We start from the raw sequence: 22,872 nt of genomic DNA on the forward strand, positions 1-22,872 counted from the left end.
TTTGTATCCCAACACTCATATGGTGCCTCTCACTCTGGACAATTCTGGAAAAGTCCAACCCATTACAAGGAGACCAGAACCTGGCACTTTGTGCAGCCAATGACAGTATATCTACATCCCACACCACCCTTATTTGCCTACAGGGTGAGGTCTTGAGTCATTCTTTGACTTGCCCCTTGCCTGGGACAAATTTGCTTTGGGAAACCCTACTGAGAGCTAATGCTCCAGACAATACAGCTGCAAGCATCACAGTCACACAAACCCCTTCACTAGGATAACAGTGATTCCAGGAAGGTTGTTCAGAACTGTCAACTCTTCAATATGCTCTTTCCTCCTTCCTGTCCTCTGTCTCCTGTCTTCAATCAGCCCCACTTGCTTCAGAGAACACCTCCCCTGAGGCTATAACACGCTGTTGGGAGAGAGATGGCAGATGTAAGAGAGTATGTGAGGGAGATAAAAAGAGAATCGTTTAGACAGCATCCAAACATAAAAAACAAAACAAAGGAACAACATCTCAGAGAAAAGAGGGTCCTAAAAGACAAAGACACATAAATTGAGGCAGTGTGGATAAGCAAGTAACACTAACAGAGACAAAGAGAGGAAGGCTTTTGTAACAACCACATTGAGGACATTTTTGCTCCGCTACTTGTATTTGACACTATAAAATATTAGAGATCAGGGTTAGAACTTTAAACAGTCCCAGGGCTGTTAGAAATGCCTCTGAAAAGGAAAATGAAAAACATGCCCTTCATATTTACATTCACATTTTTCTACCTTTTTTCACATCTCAGCATTTTCAGATTGATTAGTTAAGTTGTCAGTTAGAAAGGCACCACCAACTGCCATAGCAACAGAGAACCAAATCAACATAGCAAAATGTGACAAAATATAAATACATTTTTAAAAGTAATAAAACTAAATAGAATAATTGAGTGCCAAAGAATAACAGAGAAAGAAAAACTAACATTATGTTATGTAAGTCCAACTGTCCAGTAGTGGTAAATAATTGTGGGACATGTTGTATTTATTATTATATTATGTATTATGATTGAGCATAAAACCAATGTGTTAGTGTTAGTGTTTCAAAATGTGTTTCTTTGATAATCTGAAATGCACATATATTATTTCATGATTACATTAAATTCCCCCTAAAATGGATAAAAGATTCCTATGAAAATCAGAGCTGCAAAAATGCAAAGGTTTTTCTTTAAAAAATTGTGCCCTGATGGAGATAATAAATCACTAGAGTCGATGAAGCTGACTAGCTACATGTATAGATTTTACCTCCATATTTTATTGATATAAGTGTTCATCCGTATATACGTTTACATATATACTCTATATATAATATTCAGTGATGCACTGAATGAAGGTTTCATGTGCATCTATGGGGTCAGTAATTTTCAGTGGGGGTCAGTGGTCAGAGTTTTGTAGTTAAAATATTCACTTTGGGTTTCAGGCTGACAAATTGTATGCTGTGTCACTGGAGCCTAAATGAAACAGGCTGCATTGGGGTAGCTTGAAATTATACGTTAAATATATGAAATTTACTTTCATAGATGCTGTGAACTTACAACTTAAAATATATTTAACCAGCCTTTTCCTGCAAATAAAGAGTTGTGTTCCCCACTGTGACTATTGCAGAAATGTTGGGGTGAGGGAATTGAGAGCAATGTGAACAGGAGGAAGGGAGGGAGAGAGAGGATTAAGAAATATAACAAGACAGAAGAAAAGACGGGGCTTAATAATTGATTCAGTGAATAAGGGACCATTCTATAGTTTCCATTTTTTGTGAACAAGGTTAATGTACTGGCTGGACAGCCATAGTTCAATGCAACATTTCTCAAATCAGGTTGTATGCCTCTTTAAGCCCTGTGAACCTAGTCAATGGTTGACACATTAGCTGCATGTTGCTGGCTCAGTATCTTTCATGTAATGCATTAATCATCATGATCATTATCATCATGGCTACAGGGAGGAATCGATGTACGGATTGCAAAGGGTGTAATGGTAGATAGAGGATAAATTATGAAATCCAAGGTTTCATTTCATGACATTGCACTGGTTCCAAAGCAAGCAAGTGTGTATTTCCAGAAAGCTACATATTGTTGGGCCTCAACACCAAGACGCTAGCCACAGCGCAGGAAATCAGGGCGCACAGCAATGACATCAGCTCGCTGACTACTGGCTGCATCCCAGATTACTTTAAAACTGCTTTTATTTTGAAGATTCTCAAAAAACTTGTATCTACTCAGCTTCTTGCTGCTGTGGAAAACAATAATACCTTTGAAAAGTTCCAATCTGGCTTTCGTCAGCACCACAGCACTGAGACAGCCCTTTTCAAAGTCACTAATGACCTTTTAATGAATGCAGACGCAGGCATGTGTTCAGTTCTTGTGCTGCTGGACTTAAGTGCTGCCTTTGACACAATTCATCATGGCATTCTTTTAGATAGACTGAGGCACTGGGTGGGCATATCTGGCACTGCACTAGACTGGTTCTCATCTTATCTGTCCAATAGGAAATACTGTGTTGCCTTTACTAACTTCATGTCATCCTTCTCACATATCAAGTATGGTGTGCCTCAAGGTTCAATTCTGGGTCCAGTACTGTTCTCTTTATACATGCTTCCCTTGGGTGATGTTATCCGCAGACATGGGATTTCTTTTCATTGTTATGCAGATGACACACAGTTGTACCTCCCTTTCAAGCCCACTGACCTTAGTTTGGATGTCAATAAATTTCTATAGGTCAACTCAAATAAAACTGAAATCCTTGTTATTGGGCCCCAACACATCACTAAACAAATACTGCCATTTACTGGTAACCTGTCACAACATATCCAGCCTGTTGCAAGAAATTTTGGTGTCCTATTTGATAGCAATTTATGTTTCGAGCAACATATCACTAAGCTTGTCCAATCATCAGTTGTCACTGTACATGCTTTTATCTCCTCACGCCTTGATTATTGTGTATTCTGTTCACTTGTCTTAATCGAAAACTTTGAAATGACTGCAGACTGTACAGAACTCAGCTGCTAGGCTTTTAACCAGGACCAAGAGGTACAATCACATCACACCTGTTTTAGCTTCTTTACATTGGCTCCCTGTTTGTTTTAGGATTGATTTAAGATCTTATTAATTACTTTTAAGGCTCTTCATGGCCTGGCTCCAGACTATATTTTAGACCTTGTAATCCCTTATGAACCTTCACGCAGTTTGAGATTTTCAGGCAGGGGTCTTCTGTCTGTTCCTGAGTCCAAGATGAAAACTAAGGGGGACAGAGCTTTTGCCATCAGGGCCCTGAGGCTCTGGAACAACTTGCCCGAAGAAATTGTCTGAGTCAGTGTCTTCTTTTAAGTCTCTTCTCAAAACACATCTTTATCGGAAAGCATATCCTAATTTTACCTGAGCTGTCTGTTTATTTTATTGCTTTTATGTATGTAATCTCTTTTAATTTATATTTTATCATTCACTGTGGTGTTTTATTTCTCTCTTTGTGAAGCACTTTGTACTTTGTTTTGATAAGTGCTCTATAAATAAAGTTTTATTATTATTTATTATAACTCGCTGGACGCGTGAAAGACTGCTTTGTGTTTGCTAAAACACTTTTTGGATCCCAATTGTTATATTCCACATAACAATCTTTACCTGCAGAAGGAAGAGACACAGATTTACCGTTTTCTTCACGGAGAAAAGGACAGCCACTGAGCCTCTCTCTCTCCCCAATTCTGCCATTAGAACCGCCGACAACGCGGACATGGCTCCTTCAGTATCCGAGCCTCGAGAGGACAACCAGACGGATTGACACATTAAATCGCTATCAAGAGTGATCTCAAGTAAGAGGCTTGTGTCTCAGCAGAAATAGATTTTATAACTGTGTGTAATTTCATCTAAGCTTCATTGTTATGAATTGTGCTGTGCTTATTTTGGAAAGTAGCAGAACACCTCATCCTGTTTGGCTGTGTGTTGTTCTTTGTGCTTAGCACGATCCATTTTGTGTCGGTGCCTGTTGGACCGTTTAACTGTGTTAGTTTTAGCCATTGTGGAAGCTAGTAACTGTGCTTTATCAAACCAAAGTCCAGTAACACGGCTGCTGAATGAAAGTTTGCTTTCCTGTGTGATAAAGGAACAGCTATTGTGCTCTTCTCGAGATTCCTTGTGCCTTACTCTATGTGCTTTTCTTTCTCTTTCTTCTCCACTAACCCACACACCTTTACACGTACATATACACTTACACACACATCACAAACAACCCAGATAGCGTGGTAGCATAACTAGCTACGCTCCACGCCATCCCGAGGACAAATAGAACGTGTCCTCCCCCTTTGTTTGAGTTTCACGGGTCTGTCTGCTATTTTGGATCTGTGTGACCACCACCCATGTGGTCACGTCTGCCGTACTGTTCGCACCCCCCTCTCTATTGTCCCACAGACACACAAGGCCTCACAAACACACTGACAAAATAAAATGTATCTCAAATGTAACCCACAGCCCCAATTGCACTGTCCTCACAGGACTATACTTTTGGAATGATATTTGCAGACTACATAATGGTCAATAGACTATATGACAACATGAAATACAGCAAATTAGTGCTGAGAAGAGAATGTTCTTGTTGATATAATAATGTGATATTAGCAGCTGTTTGAACTGTAAACATCATGTCACGATTATAGCAGTTAAATTGGGTGTAGTCGATAAAAACGTAAGTAATATCAAGGTGAATTGTCATTAAGGAATCTGTTTAGAACAGCTATACACAAGGGCAGAAGGGCAGAAAGTTTGATCACGCATTTGATCATCCTAAATCATTAATACAAATTATGAATACAAAAGGATGTGAAGCCCTGCTCATACCATGGTTTGTATATTCCAGCTGTGTGTCACGCCTCTTGTGTACAACACGTGGCGAAAAGACTTTGGCAAAGCACCGAAGGCAAGCCTCCTCTCTCCTCGAGATGCATTTTAAAAATTGAGATGTCCTTCAAGATGACATGCTGAGATCGATTTCCAGGTCACAGGCAGGAGGACAAAGGAGCGAGGAGACGAGGAGGCACAAAATAGAGAAATGAGAAAAGCCCAGAAGAAAACTACAAAACAATATGGCTGACAACGTGATGAATTCACGTCCACGATGGCGTCTGAGATCACATGTACGTGTTTAGCTATGTTTATGTTTAGCTATGGAGGGAAAATAATTTGCTTTGGTGTGCTGCTCCATTAGCTGGCGGTCAGTCAGTCTGTCGTAGACAGGCCAAGCTGGAAAGAAATGTGGTTCTGGGAAAAGTCTTTGCAGTGTCCGCTTGTAGGTATTGGAGGAAGCCGGTCGCTCCATTCTTTGTTCTCCTTACAGTTAGTGCCTGTTAAACTGGCAGACATTGTGTAGTAGCCGCTGGCACTAACTAAGCTTTGCTGCAGAAATCTTACGCAGGCCCTAGTGCCTGCTCTGAGCAGGTCACACTGGGAGACAGCTAGCAGCTGTCCCATGCAGCAGAAGAGTCCAGGAGAAAAAAGAGACTGTGTGTGTGGGTGGAATGATGTTTTGGTTACATACAGTAGTAAGGATTCATTCTCTCAAAATAAATAGCCTTCTTTGTTTGGATCTCCATCACTTAAAGCCTTGATAATACATTATTCTGTAGTGATATTGCTATTCCTCTTCAAAAATAAAACACAAGCATATTCTGAAGTAGTAAATGGAATTTCACTTGAGGCCAAGACATATCTTTCAAGCATTGTGGGTTTTTTGCACTATTAGGCTGGATGTTATTTTTGTTGTTTTTCTTCCATTTCTCAACCTGCTTGCCTGCTGATAGTATTTCCCATCTTCCGTTATCTAATAATGTTGCCCACCATTAAGGCCTCATTGACTGAAACCCTATAAATGTCGGGAAAAAACATTTGAGCACATACAGACACAAGAGTCAGTTACATGAGTTTATATGAGGATATTGAATAATTAATTTGACATTTGAGGTCATCAAGAATAATGAAGTGCACAGTTGTGTTAGCGTTATGGCTGCACAGTTGATGTCATTATTTTAATTTCCCACAGATAAATAGAACATATTGGCATGTTCATGTTGAATGTCCACTACTGATGAAGAGTCTCTCATGTAAGACACAAACACTAGTAAAATATTCCACTTATTAAATTGTAATTATTGCATGATTCTCATTTTACTAAATAGTTATAGAATTTGGTTGGTCAACCTTTTTTACAAGACACTTTTTGCCCCAGAAAGTTGTTGTTTGGTGCTGGCACACAATGACTTATAAAAGGCAAAATATCATCACCTTATGAAATAATGGTAGAATCAGTGCCATTGGTCAACAGACCTATCCATCCGCATAGATACATCACAGTTATTCTGTGTTTAAAGCAGTAGAAGTGGTACTTTTAGTCCCTTTAAATTAAGCTTTAGGACTTTGGCTTCAGAGTTCTGTTGGCTGGTGGGTGGGGTTCCTCGTTTAGTGAAGTGGCAGCAGCTGTGCCAAGTCTTAAAAGCCTAGTTTTCCCTGAGGTTCAAGTTCATTTTCTTGTGAGTGATCAGTGTGCAATACTTATTTTATCTTTGTTAAGTGTGTGGTTTAAGAAAATGTTTTACTACCCTCTCTTTTTTTGATCTCCATTTAACTTTGGCTTCTTATGTTCAGTTAAGTTTAGATTTTGTGGTATTTGTGTTCACAGCTTTACAAAAGTTTCCTGGATTGACTTGAAAACAAAAATTTGCTTGAAAACACGTTTGTAGCTTTACAGTTTCAGTTTGTGCCATAAAGACAAAAGGTCAGTCAACTCACATGTATGTTTTCTATATTGATTCCCAAGATACAAAATGAAGGACCCATGCAGACTGTACTGCGAAGCAAGTTCAACATACCCAGGGTATTTTTTCGTTATCTGGGTTCACTAACCCCAACAACCGCAATCACGCTAAGCAGTCACACGACAGTGTTCAACTCGGTAAGTCAATCCAGGTTTTCCCAATATAGCCCTGAACACGTTCACATAAAAGGGGCAGTGTTTGCAGCATATGACCAATAGTAAACATGGACAAGTCTACTGGCAGCAGAGCAGCTTAATTTACAAACGAAGAGCAAACTATAATATTAGACAAATACGAAGAAGTTAAACACATAACCCAGGCTAAAAACAACACAGTTTCAGATGCCACATGCAGGAAGGACAGCTGGCAAAAATCGCTGACTGTGTGAATGCTTCAAAGCGGTAAGTAGTGTTATCTTAAACATACCCTGCTCCGGAGCAGGTTAGGTGTGCAGCATAAGTTACCACGGCGATGAACCCTGGTAAGAAGTGAACCACTATCGTAACCCTGAAAACCCAGGGTTAAACCTGAAGTTACCTCCCTAACCCCAAATCCTGTTTCGTGGTACAGGTCTCTGGAAATGGATGTTAACTATAGACATACAACATTAAGTCCCTAGCCACAATTTTAGCCCTTGGCTGGCAACATTACAGAGCATATATATTCATAACTCCAAGGATTTGGTCAAAGTTTTAAAACTTATACCTGAACACAGAACAATGATACCTTTTTTAATGTATCCATTTTCTCATGTACACCAATTTTTGAGAGAGTGGAGAACATGGAAACACCTGCAACAGGATAATACTGTTCAAGGTAACATAAGAAATGTCACCCCAAGGATCAGAGATGAAAAAACAGCAAAATATGAAAATGCTGATCAATTGTGCTGAAGAAACTAATCAGGTTTTGGATATAGAGGTGTTTTGATAAAATACATGCTGGGAATATCTAGTATGATGCATGAGCTGTTAAACATAATTGAATACCAAGCTTAGCTCCGAGCCAAGCCTTCTAGCTTAGCCTCTAGTCACCCACAGCTAATGCAACCTTGCTAACTGTGTTATGATGGTTTGTGTTAACTATTCCACCTTTGCAGATAGGGTGTCTCTTCCTGCTGAAAGCGGATAGCCTTCACCTTACTGGAATAGGTGCCACTATTTCTTCTAGGAATATAGAGAGGTACATCAAGTTTGACATTAGGCACTTAGCGCTCAACAGGTCACAGGTGGTAAGAGAGGTTGCTAGGTTTATAGTTAGTGCTGTCTGGAGTATACTAGCTTAGTTAATATGTCCAGCCAGGGAAATATTCACAGTGACTATTAGACTGATAGCCTGTCTCCCTCCCCGGCTGTATTACTCACAAGTTGTCTTCCCTTAAATATGTGGAGAAAACCCCCCAAAAAAACGAGTTATCATCATTACCACTGGTGACGGTGAAGTGTCCCACCAACAACCTGAAAGTCCTACAAAACTAAATATCTAAGGAAATCACCCCACACCATCACGTGCGCAGGCCACCAACATTTTCTACAAATAATGTAAGGTATCTTGTTCCAATTAATACGCCAGCTACTGGTAGCTCTACTGATTGGCCTATTACTACTACCTTCCTGATAAATGATTTGATTCTTTAGCATGGTCTGAATATGATTGGTTTATTTGAAACATGGCTTAAACCAAATGTGTTCTTAGCATTAAATGTAGCTTCCCCACCTGAGTATACCAATGCCCATGTTGCTCGGGCTAAAGTCTATTTTCAATTTAACCTCTATACTTGGTATTGAATTTAATTGAGGATCTTGTATTAAAACCATCTCCACTAACTAACTATGAATTGCTTTGTCCAGGGCACCAGACTCTGATCATTCGACCTTGTTGTACTCTGTAGACCTCCTGGTCCTTATTTCCAATTTTTAGATTCATTCGAAGAATTTCTCAGACCTTGGATCTGGATATTCGTCCTCCAGGAGATTCAGCCTCTCTCCTCTTGTCGCTCTTCCCCTTGGTGTGTTTGTTTCCTTTCTCCTATTTGTGTGAATGGTGTGCTTAAGTATTGCCTCTTGTGAGTCTGTGTAGTCTGTCCTATTTTCCAGGTCTCCATGGTGGAGAGGAGGTTGTGTGGCTCAGGTCATACTGTATCTGTTTGGTGACATCTGAAGTTGCTGAACATCCTCCTGGATCCATAGTCTTCTTATGTTTTACAATCTGTCTATAATTTTGTCATCCTGATTGTCCATACTGTCATTTTACTATGTTGGTATATTCTGTTCACACGAGATCTATTGCATTTCTGTCCATCCAGGAAAAGGGATCCCTCCTCTGTCGCTTTTCCTTAGTGTCTTCCATTTCTTTCCCTGTTAAAGTTTTTTTTTGGGGGGGGAAGTTTTACCAAATCTAGGGTCTAAGGATAGAGGATGTATGCTGTACAGATTATAAAGCCCGCTGAGGCAAATTTTGTAATAAATTTGTGATAGAGCTATATACACCTCCTTCCTAGGGTTTATGTGTCGAAGTATCAATATTACTTCAGAACTTTTCTCCAGCCACAATCCTGTTCATTTATCTATATGTACAGTGGCTTTTTCCTCTCCCTACAGGCCTGAAGAGGCACAACCTGCAGTTTGTCCTCTTGAACTTTTAAATAGAGAATTGGAGGACTTAAATAGAGCTCACTAACAACCACTTTGATTATTTAATCAGAGTTTAACATTTTACAAAAGGACACAGCCGTGTGCCTCAGCTGCTAACCTCATTACCCCAGAGCACACAGAGGAGGCAGACAGACAAGGTGAACAGACAGAATTACAGAGAAGGAAGTGGACAGATGGAGGAAACAGATCAAATAGGCAAAGGGCACATGGTTATGAGAAGAGAATGAAATGAGTTTTAATGAGGGTGAGAGGAATGGGCAGCAAGTGAAGATGGAAAACAAGAATACAAGTGAAGTGCATTGATTCAACCATGAAGTTAAGGTTTCACTTCAGCATAGAGGCAAGTCTTGACCTTAAGCATTTCTACCATATCTCTCCTGTAGAATGACTCAGTAAACTGGTCCAAAATTATGGTTTTTGTATTCTTTAGCGTATGTAAAGTTGATCATTTGGAATGATGGAATACTATCAAAATAATAGAGCATGAGTGCATCAACAATAACCCACAGCAACTCCTTCATAACAATGAAAAACTGATAATATCATTATGTTTTGTATATGTTCTCCTGCTTTCAGAAATTAGATTTGCTCACCCAGACCATACAATAGCAGGATGCAGCAAATTCTTGATTTGAAAGGACAATAAAGCAGGGGAAATGTTGACAAGACATGTTCAGATACATGACTAAGACAGATCCACCTATACTATGTGCTGTTGAGGACAGTATACTTGGCTCGCTCATTGAGAATCTGATACAAATATTTTCCACATGTCATGTGGTTCCTGGACAGTTATGTTTCTTACTTAGAATCTAGAATGTTATACGAGATTGAATCTGAAAAAATATCACATTGGCAAACAAAATTGCTACATTAAAACATACTCAGTCATAGTGCTGCAAGAGAGCCCAACAAGGTGCATCAACAGTCACTAACACACCACCCTAACGCCAAAAAGTTTTTCCAGTGATTCCACATACAGCAGCCTCATCACTTGAAAAGGGTAAATGTGTCTTGTAAGCAGCAACAACAAATGAAGCATTGCCCAAACACGACCAGCTCCCTGAGAAAATCATCTTGGACAATTTAAACACACCAGATTCCTCTTATAGTGGTCCAGAAGCAAGTTCAGCAAGATACTATACACTTGACAGAAATCAATAGGATTCAAAGTAAATGTGGTCTTAACTCTAAGTCACTACACCAGTATGCACTAATACAACTAGCCTTATTTGTTTGTTTGCTGTTACTATACCGAGGTTTACAAATTATACATGCAGCACTTTTTTATTAAAGTTTTTTTTATGGTTTGCTAGATAAAAAAATAAGCCTGTTATTTCTACGATGTTGCAAACCATTTTAAAGCAGAGGAGAAAACCGTTGTCTGGCATTTGGAGTCTGAGAGAGAGAGAGAGTTTTATTCACCTCTGCTTGCACCAAGATGCTATCACTGCAGAATCTTATTACTATCCTACAACACTGTGGGAAAATCATTACTTTGTGAATGTGTGTGTTGTGCATGCTTGTTTGTGTATTTGCCTTTCCAAAGTATCCTATATGCCTATGCAGCTGTATGTGTGTGTTTACACCCAAAACAGTTTGCTCTTATTCTTACTGTGTCTGCAGATCTCACACCAGCCCTTCTGTCTCTTTGCTTCCCAGGAAATAAGGCCTTTACTGTTAATGACCTATTTGAATGAGACAGACACACACACACACAAACACACACACACACACACACACACACACACACTCATACACAGTGCATAGACATATGTAGGCACACATACACATACTGTATGCACACAGGTTCCTTACAAACAATATGACATTTATAAATTGTTACACAAGTTTGTTTGCATATAGTGATGCATGCACACACCTCACACATAAGATGAGAGTTGGCGAGGGAGAAGTAATCTGAAAGATATTTCCCACTGTGAAGATTAGTGATTTGAAAGAATGAGCATCCAGATGTGTGGATCAGCAGTTGCATATTCCACCAGTACAAAGGAGAGACAAACAATGTTTCCACCAACATATGCATTAATTTTGCAGTCTTTCTAGTGGAGTGAAGGCCTGTACTGGAGATATCAATGCAGGTCCTACAATTTCTTTTTTCCATTAAGTCTTGAATATCTCGTTCCCTCCAAAATCAGCAAAGCATAAAATAAAAAATAAACTTTCTGCGATATTCCAGGGTTTTTATGTACAAAAAATGTATTTAATCTGTTAAATATACATAGTAAGGAGTGGGGTGAGCAAGAGGTTTGTAAAGAAACCTCGGGTATAAACTGGATACTATACTGAACTTACACAGCCACCAAAAAAGTAAGAGTTGATTAAGGTCACATAAGGCTTGGTTATGTAACACACTAGCCGTTGTTTGGGACTACTACTACATGTATGAGGCCAGGGAGAAGGACACAAATGCAAATATGGACCAATGGATGTACTGACAGCCTTGCTGCCAATTTGTCCCAGTAGCCAACTTCCGTACTGCAGTCCAGCCCATCATAGCCCGCCATTATGAAAGAGACATCTGTAAAACTGTTGACATACACTGCAAACTGAAGAAAAAAAGGTCTATTTATATTTGTAAAATAAAGCTATTTATGTGTGTTTGACATCATCTCAATGTAACGTCTGTAGGATGGGCTGGTTGGTTCAGGGAAAAAGGCACTGATGCGCATGTGTAGTGTGCCGCTTAATGTGAAAGCAGACCAGGAAGAGACCTTTTTGTGCACTGGGTGAGCAACGTTTATTGGAATGAATGGATGCCATCTTGGAGGTAGTATCAAGTTTTGATAATGCATCCATGGTCAAATGCATTGCAGGTGTAGGGGACATGGAGGAGAAACTTGATGAAAACAGACTTGAACAACATAGACAAGGTGGAATATTAGATTTTGCAAATACTCCATATTCCATTTAGGTAACAGTAATGGGTTTACTTTGATATTGGTTTTGATTGATTACAAGACCAAACCCATTGGTAAAAGTTTTGACCATTACACCCCAAACCCTCATCATTATGCTACTAAATAACTTCTTGTAACCCTTGAAATTAGTCCTTGCTCTTAAACAGGCCCTAATTAAATGAGGACTGTGTTGTTAGGTTAGTCCTGCTTCCTGCCAGGAAAGCAGGAGTAGGACCCAAATGCAGACACACAGGCAGGGTAGATGCAGTTTTAATCATTTAATAAAGAATAAAAGGCTTACACTGATTTCAGGCAGGCAAACAAAGGCAAAAAAAGAGCAAACCGAAATTAGAGAAAACCAAAATTCTAGGCAAGGTACAAGCGAAACCAAGAAATAATCCAAGAACACGATGTGGAGATGAAGACGAACTGACAAAGCAACAAGAGAAGTACACAGACTAAATACACTCATGTGAGAGGAGATGGCGAGACACAGGTGAAACTAATCAGGGTGGGGCAAACAATACAAAACTGGCAGGAAACATGAGAGAAGGAGAATATTAATCAGAATTAAATGAAACAGGAAATAACTATAAACCATGACAGACTGACCAGAATGTCCTCACTCTGAAGGTCTTTCAAAGATATTAGTATGAGAACACACACAAACACACCTTAATAAAGGCCACGCAATATAGAGAGGGCAGTGTGGGTCAGTTTATTGTGGTCACTCTGTGTATTGTGACTGCAGGGCAGCAATTCTGAGCCTACCCTTAATCTTCTTCTAGGCAGCTCCTATTATAAGTTGAAGCAGGTATAAGGACTCATGCATGGCCAGAGCTATATTGAAGGTTGATGTTGATGATTTAAGGACATACAATAAGCTTGACTGTAGCAATATGTTGCAGACTTTCCCTTTCGAGGTAGGTACCTTAATTTCAAGACTGCCTGCAGTAGATTCTGGTGCGTCCTCGGCCTTTCTGCCAAAAGTAACTCTTGACAGCAGGAAATGTGTGCGAGCTTGGGTCAAAATAAATGGTAATAACGATAAACATGAAGGTTGAAGTGATACAGTGAGCTTGAGTCAGTTACATACACAACGCAATGTTCACAGTTCAATACATTTAACATATTTTTGCAAATTTTGAAAACTCTAAAAAAAAAAAAAAAACGTACCCAGAAGGGTATGCAGAGTTACACAGCAGGACAGTTTGGCAGTTTGGACAAATGCGTTTTGTCATCCACAGTTTCTCTACACACTTTCACTGCCCACTGGTTTGTGTGGCATTTGTTTCAGGCCAACAATGGTGACAAACTATACAGAGCCCTTTAAAAGTGTCTGACCAGTTCTGTGTCCAGTTTGCCTACCCTAATGATATAGAGATATTTTTTCAGTCTAACAGACTGTGACCTGTTTAACCTATGTAATGTTTCTTACAGATCGTACATGTAATGTTATAAACAACATTTTATGTAATGGAATGTGCATTGACCAACACAAGATAGGTCACTTTGCTGTGGAAGATAGATATGAATCACCTTCTTGGGTGTAGTAGATCCTTATATGAAGCTAAACGAAGAATAATGCATGCATGAGAACATCATTAATGAACAAACACAACTGTCCCCACTTAAATGAAGAGCTCCAGTCTGAACGGCAAACTATTGTTACCAAACACCTGAGTTGTCTGAGTCACAAATCTCCATTTAAATAAGAAAATAAGCATGTTAACATGTTCATGCAGCAGTAGAGAACTGTGACAGGTTAGTGTCTCTTGCTGTTGGAAGTGAACTCTGGACAGAGGTAGCAGGAGCTGCAAGGTATGCTTGTGCCAGAGGGGCAAGCATTGTGACGTTTCAGAGGAAACAGGCAGGTGTGAACCCAAAAGCAAGACAATAGCTGCAGTTACATGCACACTTTTTTATCATTCTGATTGAAATCATTCTGATTGAAGCTTTCAGGTCAGTTGTTCACATGGATGTGATCTGATACGGTCTGGTGTTTACATGCAAAAGTGATGAATACTAATGCATCCGTCTTTCTCAAAGGCTACCTGGCATTTCAGCTCCCTGAAGATGGATATCTATCCTCTGATCAGCGCAGTATTTGTCATTATCGTGTTGCTCTTAATCAAGTAACAGCCTGATAAAAATGGCATGCTTTTATTGGAAGAAGCGTACATCCACACACATTACATTTACGTCAAGAAGGAAGGCATGCACAGAAAGAACACAGCCAGACAGTAATCAGGTTAATCGTTTACATGGTACAATTCTTTTTTTGATCGGTTTATAAAAAGGTTTAACCTACCCCTCTGCAACAGATTGAAATTTAAATTTATTCCGATTGAGGTGTTTAAATAGAGTATTTTTATTTAGTTTGGGCTTTTGAAAAGTTTATAATCAGAATATATGTAAACATGGCTACTAAGACAGGCAATATGCAATAAAGTTCAATTTACTGATCGGGCAAGCAGCAAGTCAGTCCAATAGGCAACCAAATCCAAAGAGGTGTGGGCAGGAGAAGCAAGGTCAAAGGGGATCAAACACAGGCAGATCAGGCAGAACAGGAAACAAGGAAATGCTGGATAGCTAGGCTGAAGACACTAGACAATCTGGCGTTGGAACAAGTGAAAGAGGGCTGGTATATGTACTGAGGGTTAATTGGGGGAATGAGCTTCATGTGAGGAGATAGGCTGGGAAAACCAGGTGAGAGGTGATGGCCAGGCAGAAGGGAGAGGTGGGATCGGAAATGACAGGAGAGTAAGTGAACTGGCATGAAAACAGAAACCAAATGACAGAGAAGATTATGTGATGGGAGGACTCGTGACAAGCATGGAATATAGGTGGATATTTTCCTTTCCACCTCTTCAGTGGACAGCTAGTGAGATGGAGAGGTGTTTCTTTTTTGTACATGTCAATCTTTTGCTCTATCACTTTGATGGACTGGGCTGGCTCAATGGCAGTGAAGAGTCCCCCTCCAGTGTTGTTTTCTTTGGAGGTTTGTTGAGTTCAGCTTCTATTGTGCCAAAGTGTTCAATTCAGTTCGATTTTCTTTAAATAGAGCAGGTCTAGACCATACTCTTTATAATATTATTTACAGAGACCTAACAATTCCAACCATGAGCAAGCACTTGGCCGCAATGGCATGGAAAAACTCCCCTTTAACAGGCAGAAATCTCGAGCAGAACCAAGCTCTGGGTGGGCGGCCATCTTGGTTGAGAGAACAAGAGAGAAGGCGGAAAGAGAACATTCAGTAGCACAATGCAAGTTCCACACAGAGATGTAAAGTAATACTGTAGTAATGGTAGTGGCAATACTATTAATATTAATAGTAATAACAATGTATTCCTGGTTATTCTATGAGACTTTTACCTGTAATACCTGCTGGACTCTCCTGTTTCCACCACAGTGACATGTGAGCATAGAGAAGAGGCAGGAAAAAAAAGAAATTCATTTCAAAAATAAGCAGCATGCATAATCATTCCCAACATTGTCAGTGATCATGGCTCTGGTCTCTGATGTTAGGTCTCCAGAGGTTTCACAGTGCCATGATGCCTGGATACGTGGGCTGTTGCCTGGAAACGAGAAGCTTTTGCATGCCCTTGGTTAGAGTCTGCAACAACTTTCAAACAGCTGGACTGTGGTAAGCAAAGGCAAACTACAAATTTAGTATGCAAACTAAATGAATAGTTTGATGTATTCATGGGCAAGGCTTCTATATTATTTGTGTGTGTGTGTGTGTGTGTAGTCAAGGTTGGGAGTGAATATATATATTTTTATGCCTGGGCATTTATCATGCCTGCCGTATCTCCTCTCCCACACCCTCCCACATTCTGTGTGGCCTTGGCTTTGGACATGACATGCCACCCATTGTGTATGTTCAGTAGAGCAAAAACGTATATTATAAAATACAGAGCTCTGTGTTAATAAATTAGCCTCTGCAGCAACCATGCTTTCATCTCCATAGTGAATACATGGTCAAAACAATTTCTGCTGCATATAATGATGATAGCACTGTTTTCAAATCATCCCAATAGATAAGGGTGAAATGACAATATCAGAGAAGAAGATCAGAGATGAGAAAAGATGAGAGGAAAGGACAGGGCATAAAGGACACAAGAACAGAAAGTAGAAGAAAAGCTGGAGAAGAAAAGAAAATGTAGATGAATAGATCAGCAGAATCAAGTTGAACCCGGGGTCTTTTGTTGGGTTCCCACTGACGCTGGCACTAGCAGCACTAGGAATTCCAGGAAACAGTCTTAAGATAAACTTGAATGTGCAGAACAATCAACTACAAATAACATTATTAAAATAAAATAAAATAAATGAAGCTTGTAACTTGTTCAGTACAGTTATTTCCCTTTATATAGAAAGTATGAAAGTAAAAAAAACTATAGGCCGCCTGCTGATTTCCGAATATCACAAATGCCATGGTCACAGTTTAAAAAAAGAGTGCACATCTGTGCACTGTACCTTTGTTGGTTATACATGTATTTGTATAGTTGAGTGTTCTGTCCTCTTTGTGTCTGTCTTAAGCTCTGTGAATGTGTCCTACTACTTCATTGTCACAGCCTTCATGTCCTGATGTTGCTACATTCACCATCATTCTCAACAACCTTCTGTATCTGACAGCTTAAACATAAGCCTCTTCCTTCACGCCAATCTTTCCACATGATTATATTCTAACTAAAAAATTCACATATAACCACACTCTAAATGCAATTTATGTTTGCCACATGAGCAAAGCCACAACAGTAAGGTGACTCTATGATCATATCCCAGTTTTCAGTTAAAAGAAAACAAACATGACCCTTGTCTTTCTTAAAGCTGTGCCCTGCCACTTATATACTCAAGTGAGCTGTGGTTGAGACAAATAATCACAAGGATTTCAAATATCTTGAACTCCTAAGTCAAAGCAAAATGGACATGCTGTTGGGTCTTAAAGATGTTTTTCTACTTGTCCAAGAGGAATAGATACAAGGGTTACAATTACTTTCCAAGTGGCAGCCACTGTAAGCTGTTTTAGATTTGTCTCTAAATGCAGCTGATTACCCACAGTATTTACCAAAGGGTAGAGTGCAATGGAAAAAAGAAAAGACTATTGTAATTTTTCTTTGTCAGGGAAAGAGAGCAGGGGTGTTCCTTTTTGTTTCCTTGTCCTTTCAATGTGTCAATCAGGACCGAAGATGCAATTAAAAATGTAAAAAATGGTTTTACTGTAAAGTTACCCACCCCATAAGCCAACAGACACAGCCTGTTTTTGCTTTTACAGTCTCTTTTTCAGATACACATTCTCACTCATCTTATCATAGGCAGAAAAGTTAAAAAAGGCTTAGACTGGGATTATGTGACCTTTTCCAACTCTGTCTGACTGCCCGGAGGACTACTTTCCCAACCTTCCTTCTATCCCAGGATTTAGGGAGTAAGAGATGATGAAGGCAGAAGAAAACAGTTTGAGGATCCCCAACTGGCTCTAAGCCTAAATCTCCACCAGCCCTACCCTCAGCTGGTATTAAATGTAGCTAATGTCACATGTATAGGGCAAACTATAACAGAGGTAAACATGGCAGATGGAGAAAGCTTTTAAAAAATCATAATCTTAATAAAAAACATTTTTCCATAATGTTTAGCTATGGGTCTCTTATTATTTTACATTTTCTTAGCTTGCCCTGTTTAGCCTCTTTCTCAGCATGATGTGTGCGTTGGACACACAAAAATATCATGTGACATATGACCCCTTCTGACAGATTTTTCTATGCAATGTCTCCTCACAAACAAAATATGACACACACAGTCGGTTCATGGGAAATTATATTGTGATACACAATGTCAACAAATGATACATTCACAGTATATATGCACATGCACATACAGTGGTATGAAAAAGTGTTTGCCACACTTAAATGTTTCAGATCATCAAACAAATTTAAATATTAGTCAAAGATAACACAAGTAAACACAAAATGCAGTTTTTAAATGAAGGTTGTTATTATTAAGGGAAAACAAAATCCAAACCTACATGGCCCTGTGTGAAAAAGTGATTGCCCCACCTGTTAAAACATAACTTAACTGTGGTTTTTCACACCTGAATTCAATTTCTCTAGCCACACCCAGGCCTGATTACTGCCACACATGTTCTCAATCAAGAAATCACTTAAATAGGACCTGCCTGACAAAGTGAAGTAGACCAAAAGATCTTCAAAAGCTAGACATCATGCCAAGATCCAAAGAAATTCAGGAACAAATGAGAAAGAAAGTAATTGAGATCTATCAGTCTGGAAAAGGTGGAAAATGTAATAAAGCCATTTCTAAAGCTTTGGGACTCCAGCGAACCAAAGTGAGAGCCATTATCCACAAATGGCGAAAACATGGAACAGTGGTGAACCTTCCCAGGATTGGCCGGCTGACCAAAATTACCCCAAGAGCGCAGTGACAACTCACCCAAGAGGTCACAAAAGAACCCACAACAACATCCAAAGAACTGCAGGCCTCATTTGCCTCAGTTAAGGTCAGTGTTCATGACTCCACCATAAGAAAGAGACTGGGCAAAAATGGCCTGCATGGCAGAGTTCCAAGATGAAAACCACTGCTGAGCAAAAAGAACATTAAGGCTCATCTCATTTTTGCCAGAAAACATCTTGATGTTCCCCAAGACTTTTGGGAAAATACTCTGTGGACTGACAAGACAAAAGTTGAACTTTTTGGAAGGTGTGTGTCCCCTTACATTTGGCGTAAAAGTATTTCAGAAAAAGAACATCATACCAACAGTAAAATATGGTGGTCGTAGTGTGATGGTCTGGGGCAGTTTTGCTGCTTCAGGACGTGGAAGACTTGCTGTGATAAATGGAACCATGACTTCTGCTGTCTACCAAAAACTCCTGAAGGAGAATGTCTGGCCATCTAATCGTGACCTCAAGCTGAAGCAAACTTGGGTTCTGCAGTATGACAATGATCCAAAACACACCAGCAAGTCCACCTCTGAATGGCTGAAGAATAACAAAATGAAGACTTTGGAGTGGCCTAGTCAAAGTCCTGACCTGAATCCTATTGAGATGCTGTGGCATGACCTTAAAAAGGCAGTTCATGGCCGAAAACCCTCCAATGTGGCTGAATTACAACAATTCTGCAAAGATGAGTGGGCCAAAATTCCTCCACAGCGCTGTAAAAGACACATTGCAAGTTATCGCAAACACTTGATTGCAGTTGTTGCTGCTAAGGGTGGCCCACCAGTTATTAGGTTTAGGGGGCAATCACTTTTTCACACAGGGCCATGTAGGTTTGGATTTTGTTTTCCCTTAATAATAAACAACCTTCATTTGAAAACTGCATTTTGTGTTTACTTGTGTTATCTTTGACTAATATTTAAATTTGTTTGATGATCTGAAACATTTAAGTGTGACAAACATGCATAGAAATAAGCAATCAGGAAGGGGGCAAACACTTTTTCACACCACTGTAGATCACAGCAGGCAATTTTGCTGTGTACATAATGTAAAATATTTTCCCCTCTGCTACTATATTAGTCATATTTTATTACGCAATGTATGCACTGCATACACACCAAATACACACTGAAGAACACACAAACATAGATCATATCAGCCAATTTTGTTGCTCACTTTATGAATGGCAGAAAGACTGAGAGTACTGACGTACATTCATTTTCACAGCTGACAGAATCGGTCTCCCTCTCATACATCAAATGGAAATGCCTGTCTGCATCTTTGATTAACATACACATGCACCAGAAACACATGTCAGAAACACACAACCCATTTATTGAAGATCTCTTCCACCCACATGTCACAAAGTACACACACATATTCAAGACATGTCTGCTTTTGACAGCTATATTCGTCTCATATATTTTGCATGTTTACACATGTACACATGGCATTTAATAAACTAATCCACACACTGTATGTACAGACAAAATTTGTATCACAAAGTACCAGCAACCATGTCGCTCCTAGAAAAAACATTTATTGTTGTGTGAATCAGTTCAATAATGTTCTGCTTATTACAAACCAGACATATAAAACACATGACTTACTCCATGACTGGCCAACAGATTATCTCCTTAAGGCTTTATTCTAAAAAGCTCTTGGCCTCTGGCAGACTGGGTGCACAGTTACAGTTGTATCAGTTAACCCTGATCTAACTGACCCACTGTACTCATGACTCAGATAACAGCATACAACTTTACACATATAAAATGAAGTTGAGAAAGAAAGGGGATTGCACCAAAGTATACATTTTTCACATAGTATGTCATCAATCATTTCCCCTATTTAATACTCACATTTACCCATTGAGTTACTTGTTCTGTTTTTACAATTGTTGGCAGCCATATCAGACATAATATTTATTTTTTTTATTTTAGCCTAGCTTAGTGTAGAGACTGGAAGCTGGGGGAAATAGCTGTAGCTTGGCTCTCTCCAAAGTTCAAAAATACACCTACCAACACCTCTAAAGCTTACTAATGAACATGTAGCTTTTGTGTTTAATGCATTCACAAACAAAAATGTATAAATGATAATTTGTGGTATTAGAGATAGTTGCATGGTATTTATTTCTTAATAGATAGATAAAAAATATTCAACATTTTCTTTTTAACAAGTAAAATAGACTTTGTTGGCTATACTTCTGTATCTGGAATAGGAGACTTTAAGTTCAGAGCTAACTGAAGAACTGTTACCACTGTTTAAATCAGTGTTTTTAATTCATAAAGTTCTCTTTATCATTAAAGAACCACTGTGTGGAAGTGAACTGTCCATTATTTTGCTGCTGTTTAAGTGGACTTCATGCTACAACTAACAGCGTTAGGTTAAAGTGACCAAAGGGCTGATTGCTTATCTTGCTGTGTGGGAGATCAAGTGGTGGTGCAGCATATCAGCACTGAGACATTATTGACCTAATCAGTGCAAACCCCTCTGCTACTATATTAGTCATATTTTGATTTTCTAAGGTCAGTTATCCCATGTCTGAGAAAACTCTGTCTGTGGCCTTTGCTCCTTCAAATATTTGCTTCTTGATATTAAAGTCCTCCCGGGTAAGGGTTTCATCAACTGGCAGTCATTTTCAGTGTTTGTAAGAAATGGTCACAGAATAGTTATTCTCCTCTGCTCCCAGGCAGGCAGCATTAAAGTACGCACATCTAAAAAAAAACTTTTACAGTTGCTGCTGTAATCAAAAAGCTAACTAAAGGCAAGCATCAAACAAAAGATCTGCATACCGTACCAATAGCTCTGTCATTGTTTAGTAAGCAACCTTTATGTATTTTCCTATATAGTAATTTTTAGAATTGTTTTTTCTGGATGGTTTATGTGATTTATGATGTATTTTTGAATCAGCTTCTGATGTGTTGGATTTCATATGTGCCTGTATAATTTTGATCCAGCTGTTTATAGTTGTTCTTGCCCTCTTAGAGGCATGCTGCATCCCCCATGTGGGAGTATCAGAGTATCAGGTAGACAGACTTTTGTCCAGGTCTATGGCAATTTGACTTAGATCAAAACGTTGCTCAATAAACATTGGTAGACCTTTATAGGTCCAGCAGCATTTTAAATGTATCTTTGCAAGATTAGATTGACTCTCAATCATGCTGACTATTGGGTGGATTGGCACAACCACCTATGTGTTCCCCTCAGGATGATATATTGTCTGCTCTGCTTTGTGATGGCAATTTGACAATGGATGTTAACATTGTCGTTGTGCTCAAAGCACTGCTGTGCAGGCCCAAACTGGACATCAGGAGCACTGGGAGAAGCCTGGTGGTCTGGCCAGCTGATTGGCCCGGAGTGTCAAGCCAGGCAAAATAAAATGGATAAATCAAAGTGAGAACAACACAAGACAGCTACAGTCACTCAGACCATCAGCCCCCCCCGCTTTTATGATTGTATGATGTCTGACACTCATCTCACACGGTGGCATCAACATTTAATCATGCTATGTAGGACAGTAGCAGATGTGTAAAGAAGACCGAGCCTACCAAATGGCAAGCGAAGCAAATCGCACCTTTTAATAAATGAGGGATGAATGATCAAAGTGAAAAGCATTCATAAACCCGGAATATCTGAACCACAGCCGTTAGCATTTTGTCACATTGGTGATGTCTCCACCACGATGAATATGAATCATGCAGCACTGCCTCGAATTAATGATAAGTGTCTTCTTCTTTACAACATGCTGTGAGAAAATACTGGCTGCCTGCACATCTGCATTAAAACCTCTGGAGAATCAACTGTCATGTCAGTATTATGGCCATTGCACGCAAATATGTGTGTGTGAAAAGTGTTATATTATGCATATGTGTGAATGCTTAGGAGTGTATTGTACATGTGAGAGTATACGTAAATCTTTGTCACAGTGTGTGTGAGAGAGAGTGTGTCTCTCTGTGTGGCTGTCCACTCCAACTTAATCATCATTATTGTCTCTTGTCAGGGCGGTTCACCACACACACACG

The sequence above is a fragment of the Siniperca chuatsi genome, linkage group LG11, assembly GCF_020085105.1.
Source record: "Siniperca chuatsi isolate FFG_IHB_CAS linkage group LG11, ASM2008510v1, whole genome shotgun sequence".
NCBI classification, from domain to species: domain Eukaryota; kingdom Metazoa; phylum Chordata; class Actinopteri; order Centrarchiformes; family Sinipercidae; genus Siniperca; species Siniperca chuatsi.